The 25,292-nt window shown below is 37.5% G+C and overlaps 1 pseudogene; it reads left to right on the top strand.

The window, feature by feature from the left end:
• The first annotated feature begins 1,959 nt into the window (after nt 1-1,959).
• LOC114220130 (small ribosomal subunit protein eS26 pseudogene) lies at nt 1,960-2,306 on the top strand (annotated as a pseudogene).
• The last annotated feature ends 22,986 nt before the right edge of the window (nt 2,307-25,292 follow it).

The following is a 25,292-nucleotide window of genomic DNA, read 5'->3' as shown; positions in this document are numbered from 1 at the left end:
TAAAAATTTATTTTCTTTCTCTACGGTGATCCTACATCCAGCCACCTTGTGAAACTTATTAATTATACTATTTTTTTAGATTCTGAGGAATTTCCTGTACAGAAAATTATATTCCTTATGAATTATTATAGTTTTGTTTCTTGCTTTCCAGTTTTAGATATTTGATTTCTTTTTCTTCTCTTAGTGTACTGGCGAGGAACTATGACACAATATAGAATAGTAGTGGTAGTGATTGTATTTTTCTTTTTCTTATGAGGCCTAACTCTGTCACCCCTAAGAATAATTAATTTAGGTTTTATATGTATATTTACCATGTTAAATTCTCTTAAATTTCTGATATACTAAGTATTTTGTTTCTGTATTCATCATAGATCAGTATTAAATTTTATCAGATTATTTTTCTATATCCTTGAGATTGTGATAATTTTCCTCCCTTCCTTTAATCTTTTTATATGATGGACTACATTTATTTTATAATGTTCAGCTGCTCTTATGTTCTTAGGATAGACTCAGTTTCATCATGATATATAATTATCTTCTTAATAAATTGCTAGATTTGTTTTGCTAATATCCCATTTAAGATTTTTGCATACATATTCATTAATAAGATTAGTTTTTTTCTCAAATCAGCTTTTTTATTCCCTCTAATACCCTCATTCCCAAGCAGCTACTAATTTAATTTCTGTCTCTCTGGTTTTCCTTTTTAGGCATATATAAATGCAGTTATGCAATATATGATCTTTTGTGACTGGCCTTTTTCACTTGGCATACTATTTTCAAGGTTCATCCATATTGTGGCATTATCAGTACTTAGTTTTGCTAAACTAAGCATTGCTAGATAATATTCCATTGTATGGATATACCAAATATTTATCCATTTAGTAGTTGGTGGACATTTGGGTTATTTACTCTTTTAGGCTAATATCCATAATACTGCTGTTAACATGCATGTGCAAGGTTTTGTGTGGGCATGTATTTTCATTCTTCTTGAGTATATACATAGGAGCAGAATTGCTGGGTCATAGGTAATGCCATGTTTAACATTTTGAGGAACTTCCAGAGCTTTTTTCCAAAATGGACCCAGCATTTTACATTCCCAGTAGAAGTGTATGGGTATTCAAGTTTCTCCACATCTTCATCAACATTTATTATCTTTTTGGTCATAACCATCCTAGTGGGTGTGAAGCGGTATCTCATTTTGGTTTTGTTTTACATCTTCCTGATGGCTAATTATGTTAAGTATCTTTTCATGCACTTCTCTGGTATTTGTACATCTTATTTGGAGAAATGTCTGTTCAGATCCTATGCCTATTTTTTAAATTGGGTTGTCTTTTTATTATGGAATTGTGTTATTTATATATTCTAAATACGTGTCTCTTCCATGATTTGCAAATATTTTCTCCCAGTCTCTGGGGTTTTTTTTTTTTTTTCACTTTCTTGATGGTGTCCTTGGAAGAAGAAGTGTTTTACGTTTTGGTGATGTCCAATTTATCTATTTTTTCTTTTGTTTGTGTTTTTTGGTGTCATATTAAGAGACCACTGTCTAATCCATGATCATAAATGTTTTATACCTATGTTTTCTTATAAGAGTTTTCACCCTCATATATGTAAGATAGTTTTGATGGTTATGAGATTCATGGTTGACATTTCTTTTAAGAACACATGGCTATTATCATTCCAGTGCCTTTGGGCCTCCATTTGTTTCTGATGAGAGGTTAATCTTAGTGCAGTTTTCTTGGGCATGCTAAGTCATTCTTGTTTATCTGCTTTCAAAATAGTCTTTGTCTTTAATTATGATGTATCTGGGTGTAGACCTCTTTATGTTTATTCTACTTGGAATTTGAGTTTTTTTGATTATTGTTTTTAATTGGTTTAAATGTTTTTCATCAAATTTGGTAAATTTTCAGTCAGCTTTTTCAAAAAAAATTTCCCCTTTCGTTCTCGGGTCTTGCTTCCAAGATGATCAAGAAAAGAAGGAATAATGGTCGTGCCAAAAAGGGCCGCGGCCACGTGGAGCCTATTTGCTGCACCAACTGCACCCGTTGTGTGCCCAAGGATAAGGCCATTAAGAAGTTTGTTATTCAGAACATAGTAGAGGCTGCCGCCATCAGGAACATTTCCAAAGCAAGTGTCTTCGACGCCTATGTGCTTCCCAAGCTGTATGTGAAACTACATTATTGTGTGAGTTGTGCCATTCACAGCAAGGTAGTCAGGAATCGCTCTTGTGAGCACAGAAGGACCGAACACCCCCATCCCGATTTAGACCTGCGGGTGCTGACCCACAACCTCCACCAAAGCCCATGTAAGGAGCTAAAAATAAATGGCGATTATACTTCAAAAAAAAAAATTCCCCTCTCTCTCTCTTTCCTCTCTTTTTGGTGGTCCTGTTACACATGGACTTAATAGTGCCTAAATAGTGTCCCACATTTCTCTAAAGCTCTACTTATTTTTCTTTTTTTAACCTGTTTTTCAGGTTTTGTAAACCTTGCTGATCTTTTAGTTTGCTTACCCTTTCTTCTGCCAGTTCAAGTCTGTTAAGCCCCTGTATTCAGTTTTCTACAGCAATTACTGTACTACTTATCTCCATAACTTCCATTAAGAAAGTAATTTCTCTTTATCAATACACTTATTCATTCCTGTTTGATAAGACACTGTTCTCATACTGTCCTTTACTTCTTTCAGCGTGATTTCCTTTAGTCTTTTGAGCCCTTTATAATGGCGGTTTTGAAAGTTGTATTTGTTACCTTATTATTTGTTAAATCCAACATTGGACCCTCTCACAGATAGTAACGGGTGCCTGCTTTTTTTCCCCCTATGTTTGGGTCACTTTCTTGTTTCTTTGTATGTCCTGTAATTTTTTGTTAATAACTGGACATTTCAGGTAATGTAGCAACTTTAAAATCTGATTCCCATCTTCCCCTGGCACTTGTTTTTGTTATTTGCTTATTTCTCTAGTGACTTGACTGGACTGTTTTAATTATTTCCCCCTGTAATGTGAAGTCTCTGATACCTGTCCTCAGAAGGTGCAAGCTTCTTAGGCATCTGCACTGTTACCCTGGGATTGCAGTGGTTTTGGCAGGTCTTTCTTTACTGCCTCTTTCTTAGATTAATTTGTCTGCCTCTGTTATCATACCTAGTTATTAGGCTCTACTAATTATTGATTGATTGATAATTCTGTTGTTTTTGATAGTGCTCTGGAGCATAAATTTCTTCACAGCTTGGTGTAATAAATTTCAGACTACTTTTTAGGTTTTTTTTTTTAAGAGATTTTATTTATTTGAGAGAGAGTGAGAGCTAGAGAGAGAGAGAGCACACACAGAGGGAGAGGGAGAGAGAGAGAGCAGCAGACTCCCTGCTGAGTAGGGAGCCCAATGTGAGACTCAGTCCCAGGATCCTGGGATCATGACCTGAGCCGAGGGCAGACACTTAACCGACTGAGCCACCCGGGTGCCCCTCAGAATATATTTTAGTTTTTTAGGGGTAGTTTTTGAGACCAGTGTTTGAGGTTTGATCTGACTCTAGAAGGGCTCTTAGCTCTTTCCCTGGTTCTCTTTGATAAACTAGCTGGCCAGTAGTTTGGCTTCTCTCTCTCATGAAGCTACCAGCCTCTCAATAGGTTACCACCAAAATCTCTTACGTTTTAAAGGGTCCTTAGGCTTGAACTTTCCTACACTCTGTGGTTTCAGCTAAAGTTCGTCTGTTTGGTAAGAGTTTTGAAGCCCTGTTCTTATGGACTGCTTCTCCCCCTGGGCAGAATCTCTGAGATGCTGTTCTGGAGTGTGGGAGGGGACAGTGGTCCGCTTCTCTTGCTGGGACACCACTATTTTGCAAGCATGATGCTGGGCTGAGGTGGTAACCTCTGTTGTTCTCATCTCGCCTCTCCTGGTACAGAACCTTTGCACTGTGAGTGAGCTGGGGTGAGGGCCTTCAGAGCCCCAACATTCTCTGCCTGCCATGCTCAGTATAGAGCCTTCACCCTCCGAGTGGGGGCTGGTGGAGGAAGGAAGCACCAAGCTCTTAGCTGCTTTCACCAGGAATTTAGATTGCAGTTGAGAGCTGGGAGAATGACAAATGCTCCCTTCCACTGAGATAGTATCCCTTGACTGGGAGCTGGGGGGAAAGAGATCCCTATTTTCTTGGCCACATACACATGGAGTGGAGCTTCCCTTACATTGAGCTAGGAGTGAAGGAAGAGGGGGCAGATTGTGGCTTTGGTGCCATGGATTCTCAGTGTTCTTACCAAGATTTAGTATGTTTTCTTGAATAAATGTTTCCTGTTTTGCATTATGCCCTTTTGATAATTTCGAGAGACTTGAAATGGTTTTTAAAATTTTTAAATTTTTAAGTAATTTTCACTGGTTACAGTTTTTTGACAGGGGAGTAGGTCTGCAGAGCTGCTTATGCTACTGTTCTGGGAGTGGGTTATTGTGAGATTAGTTTTTAATTTTTTTATTTTCTATTGTCCATGAGAGATTTAGGGATCAAAGGTATACTAGCCTAATGTATAGATAATGTAACTTATTTTTCTGTTATTTGGATGAACTTCCTGGTATGGACTGACTATATCCCCCTGAAATTCATATGTTGGAACTCCACCCCCTGGTGTGATGGTATTTGTAGGGTGGGGCCTTCGGGAGGTGATGAGGATTAGATGAGGTCCTGAGGAAGAACCCTTGTGAATGGAATTAGTGCCCTTTAAACCTCACAAGAGAGTTTGCTTCCTCTCTCTCTGACGTGTGAGACTATAATCAGGTTGATAGTTTGCAGCCTGAAAGAAGGCTTTTCACCAGAACTCAACAATGCTAGACCTTCCAGCCTCCAGTACTGTGAGAGACAAATTTCTGTTGTTTGTAAGACACCTAGTCTATGGTACTTCGTTAAACTTGCCTGAACAAAGACACCTGTGTAAGGTAAGAATCTTATGTTTCTTGAAAGTTTTATAAAACTGTATGAATCATCTGAACCTGTGGGATTAGTTTTAAACTACTGGTTGTATTTGTGCTAGGAGTTCTCAGGCCTTCTATTTCACTTTGAGTCAGTTTTTCAAACATACATATATGAATTTGCTGTTTTGTCTAAATTTTAATATATATTGGCATACACTTTGTAGAGGCATACCTTGGAGTTACTGCAGGTTCTTTTCCAGACCACTGCAATGAAACAAATATAGTAAAGCAAGTCAGATAAAGTTTTTGGTTTCCCAGCGCATATAAAGACCTATTTATACAGTAGTCTATTAACAACAGCAGTAAGTCTAAAAAAAAAAAAATCAATATATATACCTTAATTAAAAATATGTTATTGCTAACCACCATCTGAGCTTTCAGGGTTGTAATTATTGATCACAGATCACTGTAACAAATATAATAATGAGAAAATTTGAAATACTGTGAGATTTACCAGAATGTGACACAGACATGAAGTGAGAAAACGTTGGAAAAATGACGCTGATACACTTGCTTAATGTAGGGTTGCCACAAACCTTCTATTTGTAAAAAGCACAACGTCTGTGAAGCCTGATAAAGCAAGGTATGCCCGTGTTGGCTCTAGTTTGTGTCTCCCCAGTTTCATTGGGTTCCATGAACACCTCAGACCTCAGCTGTTTGCCCTCCTTTGATTTTAGAGTGATCACAGTAGCAGCTCATGCTGTTCCCATGATTGTGAGCTGCTCCCATGGTTGTAAAGCTCTGGACATTTTCATCATAACTTCATCCTTGACGTCAGAGGTCATCCTAGCCTCCTCTTCTGTGCTTTGGTGTAGACTCCATATGATTTTGGAGGTGGGAGCCACAGCAAATCCCAGGCAAGGTCTAGGTGTACAGAGCCTCAGGCTTCCCCAGCAGCTGCTTCGGAGGGGGCAGATGACATAGCCTGGACACACAGGGGAATTATCGTGCAGTGTAACAGATGCTGATCAGTGAGTGATGGGAGAGAGGAAGAAGATGAGAGATAAAATGCTTTCATTTGGCCTCTGGAGTTGTTTGAAGTGACATTCGGCCAACTGTGATTTCTTAGGAAGATTTGGTCAATTTGTTAATGTATCACCTTAGAGTTATTTTCCCTTGTGTCCTATTTCTTCGTTACCCTTCCTCCAGTCACTAAAAAAAAAAAAAAATATCATTGGTTTGTAAGCTTAGTCTGAAACTCTGATTTTCAGGGAACAGAAATGGACGTAGGTGATTGGAAGGGGGTTTACGGTTTGATCACCTACCTCTCGGACGGCTGTGAGGACTGCCGCTTGGAAGGCAGCTGACAAAGACCCCCAGCATGCAGTGGCCTCGCAGGGACTACAGTTTTCAGCTGTGACTGTTTGGTGTGAGGTGTGTGCGAAAGGAAAAATATGTGCTTGCTGCACTTGACAGATGGCCATGGATATATATAGGGATTTTGATGTTTTGGCAGCATTAGAGCCCTTGAAAAGGAAAAGATGGGCCCAGGGCACCTGAAAGTGAACTTTAAGGCATACCGTGAAAGCCAGAGGGTCTCTACAATTGGTTTAAGAGACTCATTTCTACATGCAGAGAGAATACTGTGTTGAAAACCAGGCTCGGGATAGAATTAGAAGGGTGGCAGGGCTACTAAGTAGACTAAATTTATAATTTTGATAGGCTATCTATGTCAAATTCAGGACTTTGGTAGAGACACAGTAGAACTCTGTGACAGACCAGGAACGGAGACATTGAGTGGATGTGTCTGACAGTATTAAACCCTCAAATTTGCCTGTATTTCTTAGGGGGAAATATCCCTCCCTTTGTTAGCGTCTGTACAGTGACCTTACCTGAAGTTAATGCTTTGTAAGTCGATGCTTGTGCTCCTCAAGATCTATCTAGGCTACCCCTCCTTACTTCCAGGTTGAATAGTCTGAGTAGGGTCTCAGCCCAACTAGGGGATTAGGATCCCTACTCCAAGAAGAAATATACTATACGTCAAACTAATTGCAAGGCAGTGTGTACTTTCAGGGCTTATGTGAACATTTGTGAGAGCAGGTCTTGAGGGTGTTAAATGATGATAGGACATGGATTATAGGGCACTATTGGGTGAAAAGTCATTATTATACGGGCACTTAACTGTGACTTAGGAGTAAATGTTCTGACTAGGATCTGTGGAAATATCAGATTTTCCTTGGCATGTGATTGAAGAAGGGGTCAAAATCTTAGAGTGCCAGGAATATTAGAAAAGATTTGCTTTGTAAGACTTAAAAATCCACCATTTGTATTCTCTAGCACATTCCCTTCACCAAGGCAGCACGGAATGCATTGTTGAACTTTCTCCTGAATGCCTAACCTGCTGTAAGTAGAGTTAGGCACTGAGCTCTTGAAATGGCACTGTCCAGATAACCATTGGTGGCAGATGGATTATCATGGATACCTTTGAAATTGGAAAAGGTAGCAAATTGTTCTTCACAGAATTTATTTATACACACACACACACACACACACACACACTCACCAGATAGAGGTTTTTTTATTTCGCTGCCTGCAGAGATTTGCCAGTATCACCGAGTGTTCAATCCACTGACTGAATGCCTGTTAAATCAGCATGGTATCCCTTGCTACATTTCTTTTGCCTAAGGGACCTATTTTATATGAGCCCATGTTCACAGGATTCATTAGTCTTACCATGTTCTCCAACACCCAAAAGCTTCTGGATAGAAGGATGGAATGGCCTGTGGAATGGAAGAAAGTTTCAATGAAGATAGCACCTTGTGGACAGCTCTGGGGTTGGATGTACCTTATATGGTGCGGAGTTGGTAACAGATGAAAATAATCTGCAAGTGAAGGAGTAGAAGTTAGAGTTCCCTTTTACTTTCAGTCACAGTGACCTACCTGCAGACTGTGTGTCTTCTGTACCTGCAATTTTAGGCTCTGCTGGGTAATAGGTTCTGATTCCTGGAGGGTGGGATGAGGAACACTCTAGCTAGAGGACACAATAAGAATTTCATTGGCGGGAAGCTGAGCCGACCCTGTTAACTCTGGGCTTATGACAGTGTACCAGTGGGCATAAAAATAATGACCAGCTAGACCAGTCAATTTTGAACACAAGGGGACGTTAAGATTACTACTACATAGTGGGTACAGTGTAGGAACCCTAGGCCTAAGGAATACTCTGGGTCATCTTCTGGTGTTCCCATGCCTTGTGGTAACGGTAAATGGACAATTTAAACAGCCACTGCCTCAAAAGGCAGTGATAGGCTCAAGCCCTTTGGGAATAAATGCATGGGCCACCCAGACTATTCTGAGCACTAGTCAGGGGTGAAGAGAAACTAAAATGGGAAGTGGAGGAGGGATGATAAATATAACCTTACAGAACCAGCTGCAAATAGCATAGACTATAACTTGGTTTATTAAGAACTCTTTTTCCGTGATTGCAAGTCACTCCATGAAGAATTGGACTTGCAGGTCATAAGAAGAGGTAATGACAACCTTCTTCTCATATGAGATCTGTTGTATCTTAAGAGAGTGCCAGTCCCCTGAGAGGCAGAAGGGGGGCAGGATTGTACTAAACCCAACTTATGTGCCTTCCAGGTCTTCTGGGTCCCACCTGGGCATGTGTCATCAACTTGCTGTTCTTCCTCTGCAGAGCAGCCCTGAAATCTCTCCTGTCATAACTGTGATGGCCTGCCTCTGCCTTTATCACTTCTGTCTGAGCCACCTCTGAGGAGACGAAGCCTGGTCATGCCCACCTCCATCACTTCCAAGGAGGCAAGAGTGTCAGTAGCTCCATGCCAAGGTGCCCCCTGAATGCAGAGGTTCTGGCTGCCAGGGAAGCTGCCCAGAGGGGCCAGGAAGCACATCCTGGAACATGAAGGAGATCACACCTTGGGGAGGCAAGCTGCCTAATGAGAGATGGGAGGTGGGAAGGAGACAAACAATTGCTCATCTTTTTTTCCTTCAACACATGATTCTAAGATGCAGTGGTCCCATCAGCCTTTCTATGTTGTGAAAGATGAATCTGAATTCAGCAGGTAACTGAGGAGGGAGGAGAGGTCCCTGCTGTTCCAAATAGAGGATGGCAGTCTCTATGGCGTTGTTAAGACTGGAAAAGGCATCCCATGATTGAGGAACTGAAATTGGGCTTTAATGTGAAGCCAAGAGATTCTGTCATGAGTCAAATATCTAAATCTCATTGTGCTTATCATCTGGTATCTCTGTTAACTGGTGAGTGGTATTGTTTGCTTTTCAGTCTTGACTAGGTTAGAGAGTTGAATTTGCTAATTAAACATGACTTTAGTTGAGATGCTAATGTAAAAATATACCTTTTAGATGGTTCCATACAAATTTTGAAGCAGAATTGGTTATGGAAGTATATCCGAGGATATACGACTGTCTGCAAGTGGGTTCTGCTTTTACAGTTTAGAAAATTACTGTCTCAGGGCGCCTGGGTGGCTCTGTCAGTTGAACATCTGCCTTCAGCTCAGGTCATGATCTCAGGGTCCTGGGATTGAGCCCTAAGTTGGGCTCCCTGCTCAGCGGGGAGTCTGCTTCTCCCTCTCCCTCTGCCCCCCTCCCCCTGCTCATGCTCTCTTTCTCAAATAAATAAATAAAAAATCTTAAAAAAAATTACTGTCTCAAAGCAGTGGTATTGTTCAGATAGTCACAAAAAAGAGAAAGTATGGTGTAAGTAGTTTTTGATGGAAAGATACATAGAAACCTTATTGAAACATAAAAAAAAAACAATTTGGATCTTAAATAACGTTTAAAAGAAGTAAAAAAAAGGGCACATCTGAGTATACTAAAACAGTTGGGGATTTAGATTACGGTAAGCAGAACTATAAAATGTTTTAGCCTCAGATTTTGCTATTTAATTATGTTCGTAGATTCATGTTGCATTCATGGAAGTGGTGATGTTACTTCACACGCTTGGAGATGGGCAGTAAATTGTCAGCCTAAGTTCACACGAGCTTTTAAATATGTGACCTTCTGCAGACATGCGTGCAGTTAGTAGTACTTAGGTGAAGTCATGTTTATAACAGTAGGTTTGACCCTATTCTATTGAACAGTCAGTTTGGTAAAATGGGAGATTTGTGATTGCTGTTTGTGGCATCATTGTGTTTCTGAATACACTGGACAACTAGAACCAATATATGTTGAAGAAATCCTTATTCTGAGTTTTTCTCAGATTATATGCAAATAGGAAATAATTCAAGCCTTTGAGAAAAGGTTTTAAAAAATGTTTGTTTTAGGTTGAGTAAAGATTAGGACTGAATGAATGGAATAAGGGATGTTACTTAAACGCATCTCTGGATTGCTCTTTAATCTCATTGAAGACAGACTTTAAAGTAACTTTAATAAAGTAACTTTAAAGTAAAGTAAAGTAAAGTAAAAGAAATTTTCCCAGAAGAGGGTCTTCTTCCTGTGCTTTTAGTTCTTAATGTTGTCCATGTGTCATTATTGGGCTTCCCTGAGGTTCTAGTGATTCCATAGTTACAATAATTATTTTCCAGTGCTTCTTGAAATTGTGATGTGTGGTTTAAGGAATAATAACAAAAAATAACCTCCAAAGTAATTTTTGCTTTTCATTTATCTTTAACCTGTAATTGTGGTCTGGTTTAATAAGATTTACCTGTTTATTAAATATTAAATGTAATATAGAATTGCATAAAGTATAAATAGTTTGGTCTCTGTTGGAGTACTTAGGGTTCAAGAGATATATGTGTAAGTGATACAATTTAGTTGGAACTGTTATTTCTCTGTTTCTAGAATATTTACTTTAAAAGTGCCCGGGGAAAATTTTCAGAAATGTATATATTCCTGAAGTATCTATTCTGTAAACTGAAGTGCTGTGATTGTGTTATACAGAAACAGTATTAAATATGAATTGGAAAGGTGTGGGAAATAACTGAGACAAAATTGTTACCAGCTTTGGGCTTGGTGATTAGTGGTGAAGTGAATTCACATCATTCTGGGGTGGACTATGTAGTATTTCCCAAATTTGCTTAATACCAAGTCTTTCCTGGGTGGTGGAGGGGTGGGTATGTGTACTTTAAAACACATTTTCAGGTCCTTTCAGAAGATATTCTGATTGAGTAGGGTTGGGATGAAGTCCGTGAGTTTGCATTTTTAACCAGCCCCCTAGATGGTTCTTTATTATTAAGCAGGTTTGGCAAACACTCATCGGTGTTGGGGAGTCAGGCAGCAGATAGTGTCTGTTGACTACAGCTAGTGCACCAGAGGAGAATATCTGCTGTTTGAGGACCGTTTGCCGTGTTAGTGGATACATTTGTAATACTGACGGTGAGAAGTAGCTCTAACCATATAATTGCCTTGTTCCTTCTTAGTAATAGCTAGTCTTTCTTTATTGTTGAAGATATGGCAGACATTGTGTGTTGATCATATATAGCATTTGTGATCATTATTTGATATATCTTCTTTAATTTTATCTCATTTCAGAGATGAGGAAACCAACACTGAGCGTTGTGACTTAACTAGGGTCCAGCTGAGTGAGTAGGGGGGGGTACAGTTTAAACCCAGGCAGTTCATTGCCAGAGTTGGTATTCTTAACCAAAGTCTAGATATACCGTCTGCTTCAATTACTTCTTCCTTTGATAAGAGTCCGCAATTCCAAGATCCTCAACCCCAGCATCTCTGTAATAAGAAAGCAATTCTGGTAAGAATCAATCTTGGCTATTGGGAGTTTTGTAAGGGGGCTGTTGCCATTCCCAGTCAACTGTGTCCCACAGCTTTCAGGAAATGCTTTTAGTAAAGAGACAGATGCAAGTAGCCTGACATGGTGCTAGAGTATCCCCGATTCTTAGTTATAAGTCTCCAAATAACAGCTGAGAGTTGCATGTAAAACCACCACACCACACCCCAAAAGAATCCAATATCCAGCCTCCCACATCTGCATTTTCTTGAAGCCAGACAGCAGAATCCTTCACATGTGTTTTTACTTACTGACAGACCTTTGGCAGGTTTAGGTGCGTCGGTCCTAAGTGATAACTTCTACACTGACATCTGCTTGTCAGAGCTGCAGAGTGGAGAGTTGAATTGGGGTGCTGATAATCTGATGTGTTGACTGTGGGGGAGGGTGAGAGTGGCAGAGTTGAGGTTACCCTTGGAATCCTCATGATGATAGCTACTGAAGCTTTCTTTTCTCCCCCTTCCTACCCACTCCTCAGTTTTAAATCAGCATCATGTATATAAGCTTGTGGAATCACTGTGTTGTACACCTGAAACGAATGTAACATTGTGTGTTAACTATACTAAAAAAGGCAGATTGATTCACCTTAGTTATGAGAATCTGTTCACTCCAGATCTCTGGAAGCATCCAGAGAGGAAGAGAGAAGATATGTGGTATCCTCTGTAAGATACTTGACTTATGTGAATCCACTGCGGTTTTCATCTAAAATTTCCCATCAAGTATCCCCGGTGTGTTTTAGTGTAGTTTCTCAGGAGACCCCTATAATGGTTTTCTCCAATCCAGGTTGAAACAAAAGAAAAACAATGGCTAGCACTCATAATACACTTCTTTTTTTTTTTTTTTAAAGATTTTATTTATTTATTCATGAAAGACAGAGAGAGAAAGAGAGAGAGAGAGAGAGGCAGAGGGAGAAGCAGGCTCCCAAGGAACAGGGAGCCCGATGCAGGACTCGATCCCAGGACCCTGGGATCATGACCTGAGCTGAAGGCAGACGCTTAACCATCTGAGCCACCCAGGCGCCCAAAGATTTTATTTATTTATTTATTTGAGAGAGAGAGAGAGAATGAGAGATAGAGAGCACGAGAGGGAAGAGAGTCAGAGGGAGAAGCAGACTCCCTGCTGAGCAGGAAGCCCGACATGGGACTCGATCCCAGGACTCCAGGATCATGACCTGAGCCGAAGGCAGTCGCTTAACTCATAATACACTTCTAGGACACAATTTTTCAATGCATCCTCCCCTTCATTCATAGTGGGTGAGAACTTGTTCTTGATTGTTCTCTTCATGACTGAAAAGATCTTCTCTTTGAGATGCCGTGCTGAATAGAATTGACAGTGACTACGTTGGATAGTAATTCTGACCCAACCTTTTGTCTCCAAGGAGAGAAGACTTTGGGATATTCCATCAGACATTTTAGACAAAGGGAAATTGAAAGCCAAATTAAAAAAAAAAAAGAATTTCACTTTTATGTGATTTAAAATGACTGTATGTTTTTAAATTTGTGATTTCTTTCCTCTCTTCTCTTGAGTCCATTTGATTCGATGGGTGTCATCTTTTCTAAGTGGAATTCAATTAGAATAGTGTAATATTTGTGCTTGGAATAGGTGTTTCTGTTTAGGTAGAACTAGAGGATGATCTCAAATTTCTCTTGGCATTTGCGTTTTTGTCATTTTCAGCAAAAGGCATTCTTACATTGCTGTGTCTACAGAAGGAAATTCTAGACTATTTTCAGTACCTCATTGGCTATGTTAAGTCAGGAATTGCTCTTTTACCAAGGTTTACACATTTATAATCACAGATACCATTTGTGAAGGAAGAGCTTTTGGATCCAGATGTGAGGTTTTATGGTAGTTTAGAGTTTATATTTGAAGAGTAAGTGGGGGATGATTTATTATATGCCATTTCAGGGATTAGGAAATAGCCCAAGTATAAAAGTTTAAGGATTGTTGAGGCATTTTCTTGTAGGGGGAAACAAAACTATTTTAAGGTCTTTTAGTTGTTTTACTATTTTCTTTGGTCAGCAAATGGCCTTTTAGTAAAACAAGACAAGGACTGTTAAGCATCGAATAGCAGTCCCACACTTTTCTAGAATATATGCAGGCAGCTGTGAAGGAGTGAGGTCGGCATGCTTGGATTGTTGGGCTGGCCCCTGCCACTTACTATCTGTGTGACCTCAGGCCAGTCCTCAGCTATAAAATGGAACTATCATATCATCATGGACACTATTTGCTTCCTAATTGGGCTGTGTTGAGGATCAAAAGAAGCTGTCTTTTTAAACTATAAAGCAATCACCTAGATTTAATTGGTAGTAATATTTTATTTTTTGATATATCAAAATGTATTTGGTCTCTCTAGTATGTATCCTTGAGGAACTTCTAATTTGTATGAATAGCATTTTATATAACAAACATTTATAGAGTAGTAGACTTTGTAGTAAATGTAGGAATTTGAGCTGAACTTTGAGAGATGGTAGGATTTAATTAGGTGTGTTGCACAGAGCACGTGAGCATAGACCTAGAACTGACACCGTATTGATGGTCTTAGTGGAAGTTTTGATAGGATTAGAGGAAAATGTTCATGGGGTCTAAAATTCACTTATTTTTTTTTAAAGGTATATTTATTTTAGAGAGAGAGAAAGAGAGAGAAAGCCAGGGGAGGGGCAAATGGAGAGGGAGAGGCAGAGAATCTTGAACAGACTTTGCGCCTAGTGGGGAGCCTGATGTGGGGCTTGATCTCACAACCCTGAGATCATGACCTGAGTCAAAATCAAGAGTTGGACGCTTAATGACTGAGCCACCCAGGTGCTCTCCAAAATTCACTTCTGTTGCAACTTGGCTGTGTGGAAAAATAGGTACTTCTTGTAAAATTGATCTGGATTGTCTAGTTTGGCTCATTTACTCATTGCTTAAGAAGGGCAAAAACTTTTAAGCTCATCTAGATTAAAAGTAGTTTAAGTCAATAATTTAAAGTCTCCTTGGGTAATAATACTTCTCTTTAGGAAACATTGCTCATCTCTCAGATCTTTCACCCTTTTTCCTATCACTTTCCCAAGATGGTACGGGATCTGTGAGATGTACAGGGTAGCCGGGCAGTTTTTGACTTCGTGTCCATTGTTCACTGCTTTTATCTCTGGGACATCTCTGCTTCCTGGTTGCTCAATGTCCTAACGACCTCCAGTGCTCATGTTTGTGACTGATGAACTCCATGGTCCATTTGTTTTCATTTTTCTTACTGAGTACTCCCTGGCTAACTCCAGACTTCTGCTTGACTCCTGCTGAACCATGAAACTCTTGGCGGTCTGGCTGTGACATCCATGTGGTCATGTCCCGAGCAGTCCACCCTGCAGACCTTTTTCCAGAGCTACCTCAGTTTATGGCAGTGATCTCCCTCTGAGAAGTTTCTCGGCCAGATTCTTAGCTAGTCTGGGTCTGGTTTACCCCACACGATTATCTAGCGCTTTCAGGAAAGCTAAACCTCTGTGACTCCCCTACCTGCCTGTAAACTGTAGTTTCCTTGGCTATGGCTCCACCCCAGGAGGAGTATCCTAAGACTCTCAAATGGAGCAATGAGCTTGTGATCAGAGTGTGCCTGTGAGAAGTTAAGCAGAATTGACGTGTGTTTACTCTCTGTTTCCTACCTCTTTCCTCTTTTGTTCCCACAGTTCTTCCAATGTCAGAAGTAGGCAGAATTCCTCCTTCCTTTTCCTCTCAGATTTTCCTCATATAGGATTCTGTGGTTTAGCTCAGCAGAGATGGTGAAGGAAAGATAAAGGGCTTTATGAAATCTTCTCTTAAGATAACAGTTTAATTTACAAAACTCCTGTCTTGATAAAAAATCTTATTATCTGAATGTTAGAATATTTCTTCTGTCTTGATCCTTGCCTTAGCAGTTCTTCTATGATAAACCTTAATCTATCCAAGATGGAAGTTTGACGCAGATATCCAAGTCAAAAGGTAAAAAAACATTAATGTTAAGGAGTATGTTTGCTGGACGTGGTAAAGAGTGACTCAGAAAATTGACCTAGGCCCTTTAAACTAGACTTTCCAAACTGAATACTGTTGGTTAGTTAATAGCCTACTTAAAATGATTCCTTCCAAAAGGGATGCATGGCTAATAGGATAATGGCCTCTTAGAGAGTCATAAGAAATACTAGCTTATTAAGAGGTTCTGAAAAGTCCTGTATAAAAAAAAAATCTTAAGGTGAAGGATATTAAGAGTATACTTATCATGATGAGCACTGTGTAATGTATAGAATTGTTGAATCACCATATTGTACACCTAAAACTAATATAATACTGCATATTAATTATGCTGGAATTAAAATAAATAATTAAAAAAAGAAATAAGTATCTTAAATTTTGACCATGAGGCTTAAAAAATGTGAACTACCTACCAGTTCTTAGTGGAAAACAGTTTTTAGCCACAGCTTACCTAAATACAGGGCAGAATCCATAGTCATGCCAGTTAGAGCCTAAAACCAAAGAGAAATCAGAGATTTGAATGGCTGTTCATATAACTTGCTTTATAATGACTTTTTTTTTTTTTTTGCCAAGGACCATTACTGAGAGAGCTGCTAATGAAGGTATTTTTCAAAGTAGACATATAGTTCAAACCTGTTTACTTAGTGTTTACTTTGAACTGAACTCCAGGTAGAAATCATTTTCTTTGGGGCTTTTTTTTTGGTAAAGTAGTTTATATGGTGTGGAAACTATTTTGTAACACATATGCCTAAGCAGTGAGTCTTTTGTTAGATCCAGTTAGTTTTCTCTTCTGATTCAGTGTGAGGCTCTGAAATGTTTCACTTGGCTGTAGGCAAACAGATTCCCTTGGGACCTCGTCTCCGTCAGCTTTCTGCAGACCAAGAGCATAATATTAATAATATTTATGTTTACAAAGTTCTATAATTCATTATAGACAGAAATAGCCATGATATACAGTTGTTTGAAGTAATATACCAACTAATAGTACTTTTTTAAGCGTTTTCTATAATCTACAAAATGAAGAAATAAACGTGCCTGTTAAAGGAATAGGTTGACTTAGAATTCTGGAATTAAAGATGCACAGAATTTTGGAGCTGAAAGAAACTAAGCCAGTTTCTCTCTGTACTGTATATCGAGGCAGAGAAATGAGGCTCAGAGAAGTTAAATAACAATTTTAAGATTCTGTAGTGAGCACTAAAATATACTACCTTTGTTGGTAAACTGATGATTTAACATCTAGGTGACTTTATTTTCAGATAAAATATTACACTTAAATTTAAGGAATTGGATTCTTTTTAAGATTTTTTTTTTTTTGAAAAGATTTTATTTATTTGAGAGAGAGAGAGAGAGAACCAGGCTCCCCACTAAGCAGGGAGACTGATGTGGGTCTCTATCCCAGACCCTGGGATCATGACCTGAGCCGAAGGCAGATGCTTAACTGACTGAGCCACCCAGGTGCCCCCTTCCTTTTAAGATCTTAAACCAAATGCACATTATGGATGTTAAATCTCCCATTGTCTTTATGTATTTTATTTACTGCAAGGAAGTATATTTGAGAAAATTTATAAATATGTGAAGAAACAACCTTGAATTTTAATTTATTTTGAAAATGAGACTGTTTTGTTGATGGTAAATGAAAGATGCAACTTTGTTGTAGAAGATTTTTGTTCTTCAATTGGAATGGTTTGTATTCATGAGCCACAGTGGAATGAATTTATAATGTAGTTCTAAATCAGATTTATGCTGTTGTTCCCAACAGTTGAAATGGGTTTTAAACAGAAAAGTCATAGACTAATTATATTGTTCTGATTGGGTTAGGAGAATTACTATGGGGAGTAGTGTGAAAAGTGGGAAAACAGTGAGGAGTAGGTGGAGATTCTGGCAAAAGCTGGCTTTTCACTTAAAATATCCTGGGAATGAATAAATCTGTTATATTTTGTCCTAGACTTTTGTTCTTCATTTTTGAAATTTCCCTATTCTAACACATAATAATAGCTGAAAAGTTATACATAGAATGAATAAAAAATGAATGAATAAGAATAGAACTAGAAAACTGTAGCCAAAAATAGTGTAATAGAAGATTTTCCATACAATTAAGATACTCAGTTTCCTCATAGTACATTTATCTGATATTTTCATTGTCCAGATGCAGTGGAAAACCATATATATTGGAATCCACTGCAAGTCAACAGATATTTTCCCAAGCAATACATTTTTTTCACTTTTATAACTTTTAAAAAATATTTAAAAAAAATTTAGTTCCAGTATAGTTAGCATACAGTGTTACATTAGTTTCAGGTGTGCAATATAGTGATTCAGCAATGGTATACGTTACTCAGTGCTCATCATGATAAATGTACTCTTAATACCCTTCACCTGTTTCACTCATCCCCCCACACACCTCCCCTCTGGTAACCCTCATTTCTTCTTTAGAGTTAAGAGTCTCTTTTTTGGTTGGTCTCTTTTTTCCTTTGTTCCTTTGTTTTGTTTCTTAAATTCCACATATGAGTGAAATCATATGGTGTTTGTCTTTCTCTGACTGACTTATTTCACTTAGCATAATACCCCCTAGATCTAAACATGTTGCAAATGACAAGATTCCATTCTTTTTTTATGGCTGAGTAATTTTCCATTGAATATGTGCATGTGTGCAGTGCGCACGCACACATCCACACCCACACCCAACCCCCCCCCCCACACTACATCTTTATCCACTCATCTGTCAGTGGATACCTGCGTTGCTTCCATAATTTGGCTATTGTAAATAATGCTGCAATAAACATGAAGGTGCATATATCTTTTTGAATTAGTATTTCTGTATTCTTTGGGTAAATGCCCAATAGTGGAATTACTGGCTCTTATGGTAGTTCTATTTTTAGTTTTTTGAGGAACCTCCATACTGTTTTCCACAGTGGCTGCACCAGTTTGCATTCCCACCAACAGTGTAAGAGGGTTCCTCTTTTTCCACATCTTCACCAACCTCTGTTGTTTCTTTGTTTTTTATTTTAGCCATTCTGATAGGTGAAGTGATATCTCTGTGTGGTTTTGACTTGCATTTCCCAGATGATCAGTGATGTTGAGCCTCCTTTCATATGTCTGTTGGCCATTTGTATGTCTTCTTTGGAGAAATTTTCTGTTCATGTCTTCTCATTTTTAATTGGATTATATGTTTTTTTGGTGATGAGTTAAGTTCTTTATATATTTTGGATACTAGCCCTTTATCAGATATATCATTTACAAATATTTTCTCCCATTCAGGAGGTTGTCTTTTAGTTTTGTTGAGTGTTTCCTTTGCTTTGCTGAAACTTTTTGTCTTGATGTAGTTCCAGTAGTTTATTTTTGCTTTTGTTTCCCTTGCCTTAGGAGACATATGCAGAAAAATGGTGCTACATCTGATGTCAGAGAAATTATTGCCTGTGCTCTCTTATAGGATTTTTATGGTTTTAGATCTCACATTTCGGTCTTTAATCTATTTTGAGTGTATCTTTGTGTATGGTGTAAGAAAGTGGCCCAGTTTCATCCTTTTGCATGCAGCTGTTAAGTTTTCCCAATACCACTTGTTGAAGAGACTGTCTTTTCCCCATTGCATTTTCTTGCCTCTTTTGTCAAAGATTATAATCATGGGTTTATATCTGGGCTCTCTGTTCTGTTCAGTTGATCTGTTTGTCTGTTTTTGTGCCAGTACCATACTGTTTTGATTACTACAGCTTTGTAATATATCTTGATATCTGGGATTGTGATACCTCCATTTTCATTCTTTTTCAAGATTGTTTTGGCTATTCAGGATCTTTTGTGGTTCCATACAAAATTTTAGGATTACTTGTTCTAGTTCTGTGAAAAATGCTGTTTGATAGGGATTGAATTAAATCAGTAGATTGCTTTGGGAAGTATGGATGTTTTAACAATATTTGTTCTTCCAGGCCATGAACATGGAATATCTTTCCATTTGTTTGTGTCATCTTCAATTTCTTTCATCATTGTTTTATGGTTTTCAGAGTACAGGCCTTTCACCTCCTTGGTAGAGTTTATTCCTAGGTATTTTATTATTTTGGGTGCAATTGTAAATGAGATTGTTTTCTTAATTTCTCTTTCTGCTGCTCCATTATTAGCGTATAGAAGTGCAGTGGATTTCTGTATATTGATTTTGTATCCTGCAACCTTACTGAATTCATTTATCAGTTCTACTAGTTTTTTGGTGGAGTTCTTAGGGTTTTCCCTATATAGTATCATGCTATCTGCAAATAGTGAAAATTTTACTTCTTCCTACCAATTTGGATGCCTTATATTTATCTTTCTTGCCTGATTGCTGTGGCTAGGACCTCTAATACTATGTTGAGTAAAAGTGGTGGAGAGAGTGGATATCCTTGTCTTGGTCCTGATTTTAGGAGAAAAGCTCTCAGTTTTTCACCATTGAGTATGATGTTAGCTGTGGGTTTTTCATTTATGGCCTTTATTATGTTGACGTATGTTCCCTCTTAACCTACTTTGTTGAGGGTTTTTATCATGAATAGATGTTGTACTCTGTGTCTATTGAAATGATAATGTGTTTTTTATCCTTTCTCTTGTTGATGTGATGTATCATGTTGATTATTTTGCAAATGTTGAACCACCCTTGCATCTCAGGAATAAATCCACTTGATCATGGTGAATGAATTTTTTAAAAGATATTGTTGGGTTCAGTATGCTAGAATTTTTTGAGGATTTTTGCATCTATGTTCATTAGAAATATTGGCCCGTAGTTCTGTTTTTTTGTAGTGTATTTGGTTTTGGTATCAGGGTAATGCTGGCCTCATACAATGAATTTGTAAGCTTTCCTTCCTCTCCTATTTTTCTAAGCAATACATTTTTTTGAGGTTACTTATAAGTGTAATTCAATTTAGCTTTATTCAAGAAAACCAATCTCTTATTATATAAGTAAAACATTCTCCTTATTGTGTCAAGTTGATCTTAAGAGAGTCTATGTAAAACTTAAACTCAGACTAAGTTATAGCACTTTTAACAATATTCAGTGAGTTCAGTCAGTGTTGACAGTTTGTACAAGTCAGGTCCAGAGTTAACATTCTTCTTCCTCATAACTGGAAGGCTGAACAGAATTAATTAGTTGGCTCATTCATTCGCTTTGGCTCTAGTCTCCATTGTTTGTAGCAAACTGTTAGCTGCTGGACTTTAAACTAGTTACTTAAGCTCATAGAGATTCTCCTTTTTTAATGGTAAAATGAGGGTAATACCTGTCTTAACAGGGTTTTGATGAGGATGAAGTGGATCATTTGATATGTTACCTGCCTAGCACAGTTCCTGAGGAAGTAATTGGACCAGTAACTAGTAATTCCTTCTTCACTTATCTTCTTTTCTATTGTTACTATGTTGTAGGACAAAATGTGAATAACTGAGTTAGTTATGCCTCCAGTGCTTTAATATTCCCTTTATTACTTCCAGGGCTGCCAAATAAGATACAGGACAACCAGTTAAACTTGAATCTCTGATAAAAAAATGAATAAGTTTTTAGTATAAGTTTTTAGTATAGGTTTATCTTAAATATTGCATGGGACATATTTACACTAAAAATTATGTGTGTTTTCCTGAAATTCAGATTTTTAAAGATTTTTTTTAAAAAGATTTTATTTATTTGAGAGAGAGTGAACATGAATGGGGGCACGGGCGGGGGGGAAGTAGGTCCCCTTTTGAGTGGGGAGCCCAACATGGGGCTCAATGCCAGAACCCTGAGATCATGACCTGAGCTGAAGTCAGACACTTAACTGACTGAGCCACCCAGGTGCCACTGAAATTCAGATTTAACTGAGTATCTTGTATTTTTATTTGCTGTATCTGGCAACTTGATTACTACATGCTGAATTTTACATTACCAGCAATTGCTATTCCTTTTCTTTGTTACATTAAAGACATTACTATTGATTCGAAGGGGCACCTGCACCCCAATGTTTATAGCAACAATGTCCACAATAGCCAAACTATGGAAAGAGCCAAACTATGGAAACTATGTCCATCGACAGATGAATAAAGAAGTTGTGGTGTATGTGTGTGTGTGTGTGTGTGTGTGTGTGTGTGTGTGTGTGTGTATAATGGAATATTACTCAGTTATGAAAAAGAATGAGATCTTGCCATTTACAATGACATGGATGGAACTAGTGGGTGTTATGCTAAGCAAAATAAGTCAGTCAGAGAAAGACAATTATCATATGATCTCATTGATATGTGGAATTTAAGAAACAGAACAGGATCATAGGGGAAGAGAGGAAAAAATAAAACAAGATGAAACCAGAGAGGGAGACAAACCGTAAGAGACTCTTAGTCTTAGGGAACAAACTGAGGGTTGCTGGGGGTGGGTGGTGGAAGGATGTGGTAACTGGGTGATGGACGTTAAGGAGGGCATGTGGTGTAGTGAGCACTGAGTATTATATAAGACTGATGAATCACAGACCTGTACCCCTGAAACAAATAATGTATTATATGTTAATTAAAAAAATAAAGACATCACTGTTAAAAAAAGTTCATAATGAATAGTAAATATTGAGTTGCTAGTTATTTGTGCATTACAGTGTTATATATTATAAGCCATATACATTAAAATAATTAGATTTGATATAAAAATTTGGTATGCATTGTATTATAAATTCCTGTGTCTTAATTCTGAATTAAAAAACCACTGAGAGAAAGAGAAAGGTGAGAACCCAATAGAGGGGAAATTGTGAATGTACTTTTGGTCATAAACAAATTAATGAAACAAATCACACTTAGGTAATTAAGAATAATTTAACTTCAAAGAGTGAAATGTAGTAACAGAAAATCCCTTGAACATGTTAGCCATACCTGGGACATTGTGACCAGAGAGAATAACATATGTTTTCTAATCTGTGGAGAATAGAAAGTATATTCAATCTGTATCTAGCATTGTGTTTAATGGAACTTCTTTTATATTACTTCAGCATTTAAATAGTAAATAATAAGGAAAACTTAAATTTTTTCATTGCAATATTGTGATTTTCCATTTTGTGCTTATTTGTAATTGTTGCTTTATAGAATTTCAAAACTTAAGTGAACATCATGTTCTTTCTTAATGCTATTTTAAAGGTTTTTGCATTTTCTTTCCAATACAAGCATTATATACCCAATACAAAAATTTGGAATTCACAGAAAACTAGATAAAAAAGTTACTGATGGCTCCATTACCCAAAGAAAACTCATGGTATCCTTTGGTATTTTAGTCTTTACCTTTTTCTCTATACATACATATTTTAGATGGGTCATGGTTATTGTATTATTTTATAATATGGCAACATAAAATAATTATAATTTTAATGGCGACTTAATGTTATATTCTGCTGGTGTACAATAATTTACTCAGCCAGTCCAGTACTGCTAGACATTTACTTTAGTTGCACCTTTTCTTAGAAGTAATGTTGAGATGAGCAGTTTTGGCATATGGATTTTTATATGGTCATGATTTCGCTTTAGCCTAGTTACCAAAGGTAGAATTTTAATAATCCAAAGAAATACATACATTATAAGGTTCTAGAGAGATACTTCCGAAATTACTCTCTGAAAGTGTTGTGCTTATTTTTGTCGACACTGGCACTGTGTGAGAGTTCCTGTTTTATTCCACCATTTAAGATTGACCTTGTATTTTCAGAAGTTTTCGCTAATTTGATAATTTTAAAAACCTAAAATTTTTACATTTCTTTGATTACTACTATGGTTGAAACTTCACAAATGCATTTGACCACTGACTTTTTTTGTTCATTTTACTTTTTATAACATTTTAATCACATTTTAGAGTGGCAATATGCTATAAGCTCATGAGAGGAGTTTAATAAATGCTTGTTGCTTGAGTGTTGTATGTAGTTAGAACATTATATAAAACTGTCCTTGCTAAACACTTTCTGGTTTCCCCTTCACACCATTATAATTCTAAGAAACCCCACAAGTTTGCGTGTAATGAGGTTACTATTACTCTGTGAAATGTACAGCCCATCAGTTCTTTCATAATGTATAAGCTTCAAATGATATCACTGTCAAGTCTAAGGATCATGCTAACTGTAAGTCAGTGCAGGCAACAAATACCCAGTACATCTGTTTTCTTCTCTAGTACTAAATATTCTCTAGTGCTTTCTTCCATTCGTGTATTTCCCCTCCCTTTTTTGTACAGTTCCTCCGTGCCAACTTGTAGAAAAGGGAAACAGTATTTTGCCTGAATAATTTTACCCTTCTCTCTCTAAAACAAATTTGTTTTACTCTTCAGAAACCTGGCCACAAATCTGAAGGACTCAAGAATACCAGGGGAAATGAGCTTTTGCATAAAGCTAAATATCCATCTGGTCTTTGCCAATATCCAAGATTTGAGGCAAAAGTACAGCTGAACGTTTACCCATAAAGACAGGGAGAGACTCAGGTAGCGGTTGCTTATTTTACACTAGAACATGAATTCTTGAATTATGGGTGTCAATGCCACCTCTCAGTTATTTTGCAATTGTCTAAAACCACAGAGGGGCAGGTGAATTTATAGATTTTTTGACCCCGAGACAGATTGGCAATGGACTAAGATCCAAATGGCATAGTTTTTTCTGTCTTCTGTGCTTTAAAATAAAACTCAAGGAATAAGGAGAGAGAATTATGTAGGCTATTGCTATCTATTGACTCCCAAGAAATACAGCTTTTTGAGCCATGTTCCCTTGTCATTCTGCATGTTGGCATTTATTTGCTTCCAAGCCAAAGTATTTTTGCTCTTTTGTGTTAAAGAACTGCTACAATTTATTCAACAGTTGTTGGGCACATACTGTCTTTAATGAGTACCATATTAATTTGATTATACTCAGAATGCTAAGCAATACATAGAAATTTGAAAAACATGTTAACTTATAATATCATATATACGTGTATAACCAAATACTGTCAATAGTTGAATAAGTCATTTTGTTCCTCTCTCTTGGAGTAGTGTCTAGTTCCAGAATTAGAAAATCAGTGCAAGGGCAGAAGGTATAGATTTGGTGTGTGAATGGGAACTGGCAGTAAATTGTGGTGTTTATTGTCTCAAAGTCAGGAATATAGCAAAATTGGGATGTAAACCTACATCAAACACTTCATCATGGAGACAAATACAATTTGATTTGTATTTTATATGTGATGTACAGCCAAATTAAAAAGCCTGTTCTCAAAATGTATATAATAAACTGCATACCTAAATTTCTTCTATAAAGATAAGATCTAAACTGTGTTTCTTGAAGCTGTTGATTACAAGTAAAGTCAGAGAAGAAATATGCCAAGTATGCTGTCCTACTGGGTGCATTGTGTCCTTTTCACCCTTGTGTATTGAGTGACTACCTCAGTGCCAGGCACATAGTAGGGTAGTTAATTGATGCTAATGAATTAGTTTGGCATGATTCTTTAAAGCAGGGATCAAATTATATATATTAATATATAAAATTTTATTTTATAAGTTATATATAAATTATGTTTTCTAAACTTTATATATTTTTATATGATTTACCTATTTATATATAAAGCAGGGATCAAATATCTCATGTATAATATGTAATTTATATATGTGAAATCCTTTTAGAATGCAAAGATTGTGTTAGGAAGATTGGGTAGATTATGGTTTCAAGGAAGAATCAGATGTTTATATGATTTTCTATGAAATGAGAAAAAGGTAACATAAG

The sequence above is a fragment of the Eumetopias jubatus genome, unplaced genomic scaffold (assembly GCF_037043125.1).
Source record: "Eumetopias jubatus isolate StellerSeaLion01/CBP00866 unplaced genomic scaffold, mEumJub1_p1.0 scaffold_2, whole genome shotgun sequence".
NCBI classification, from domain to species: Eukaryota; Metazoa; Chordata; class Mammalia; order Carnivora; family Otariidae; genus Eumetopias; species Eumetopias jubatus.
Note: the sequence above shows the minus strand (reverse complement) of the source record. Positions and strands in the feature narration are given on the sequence as shown.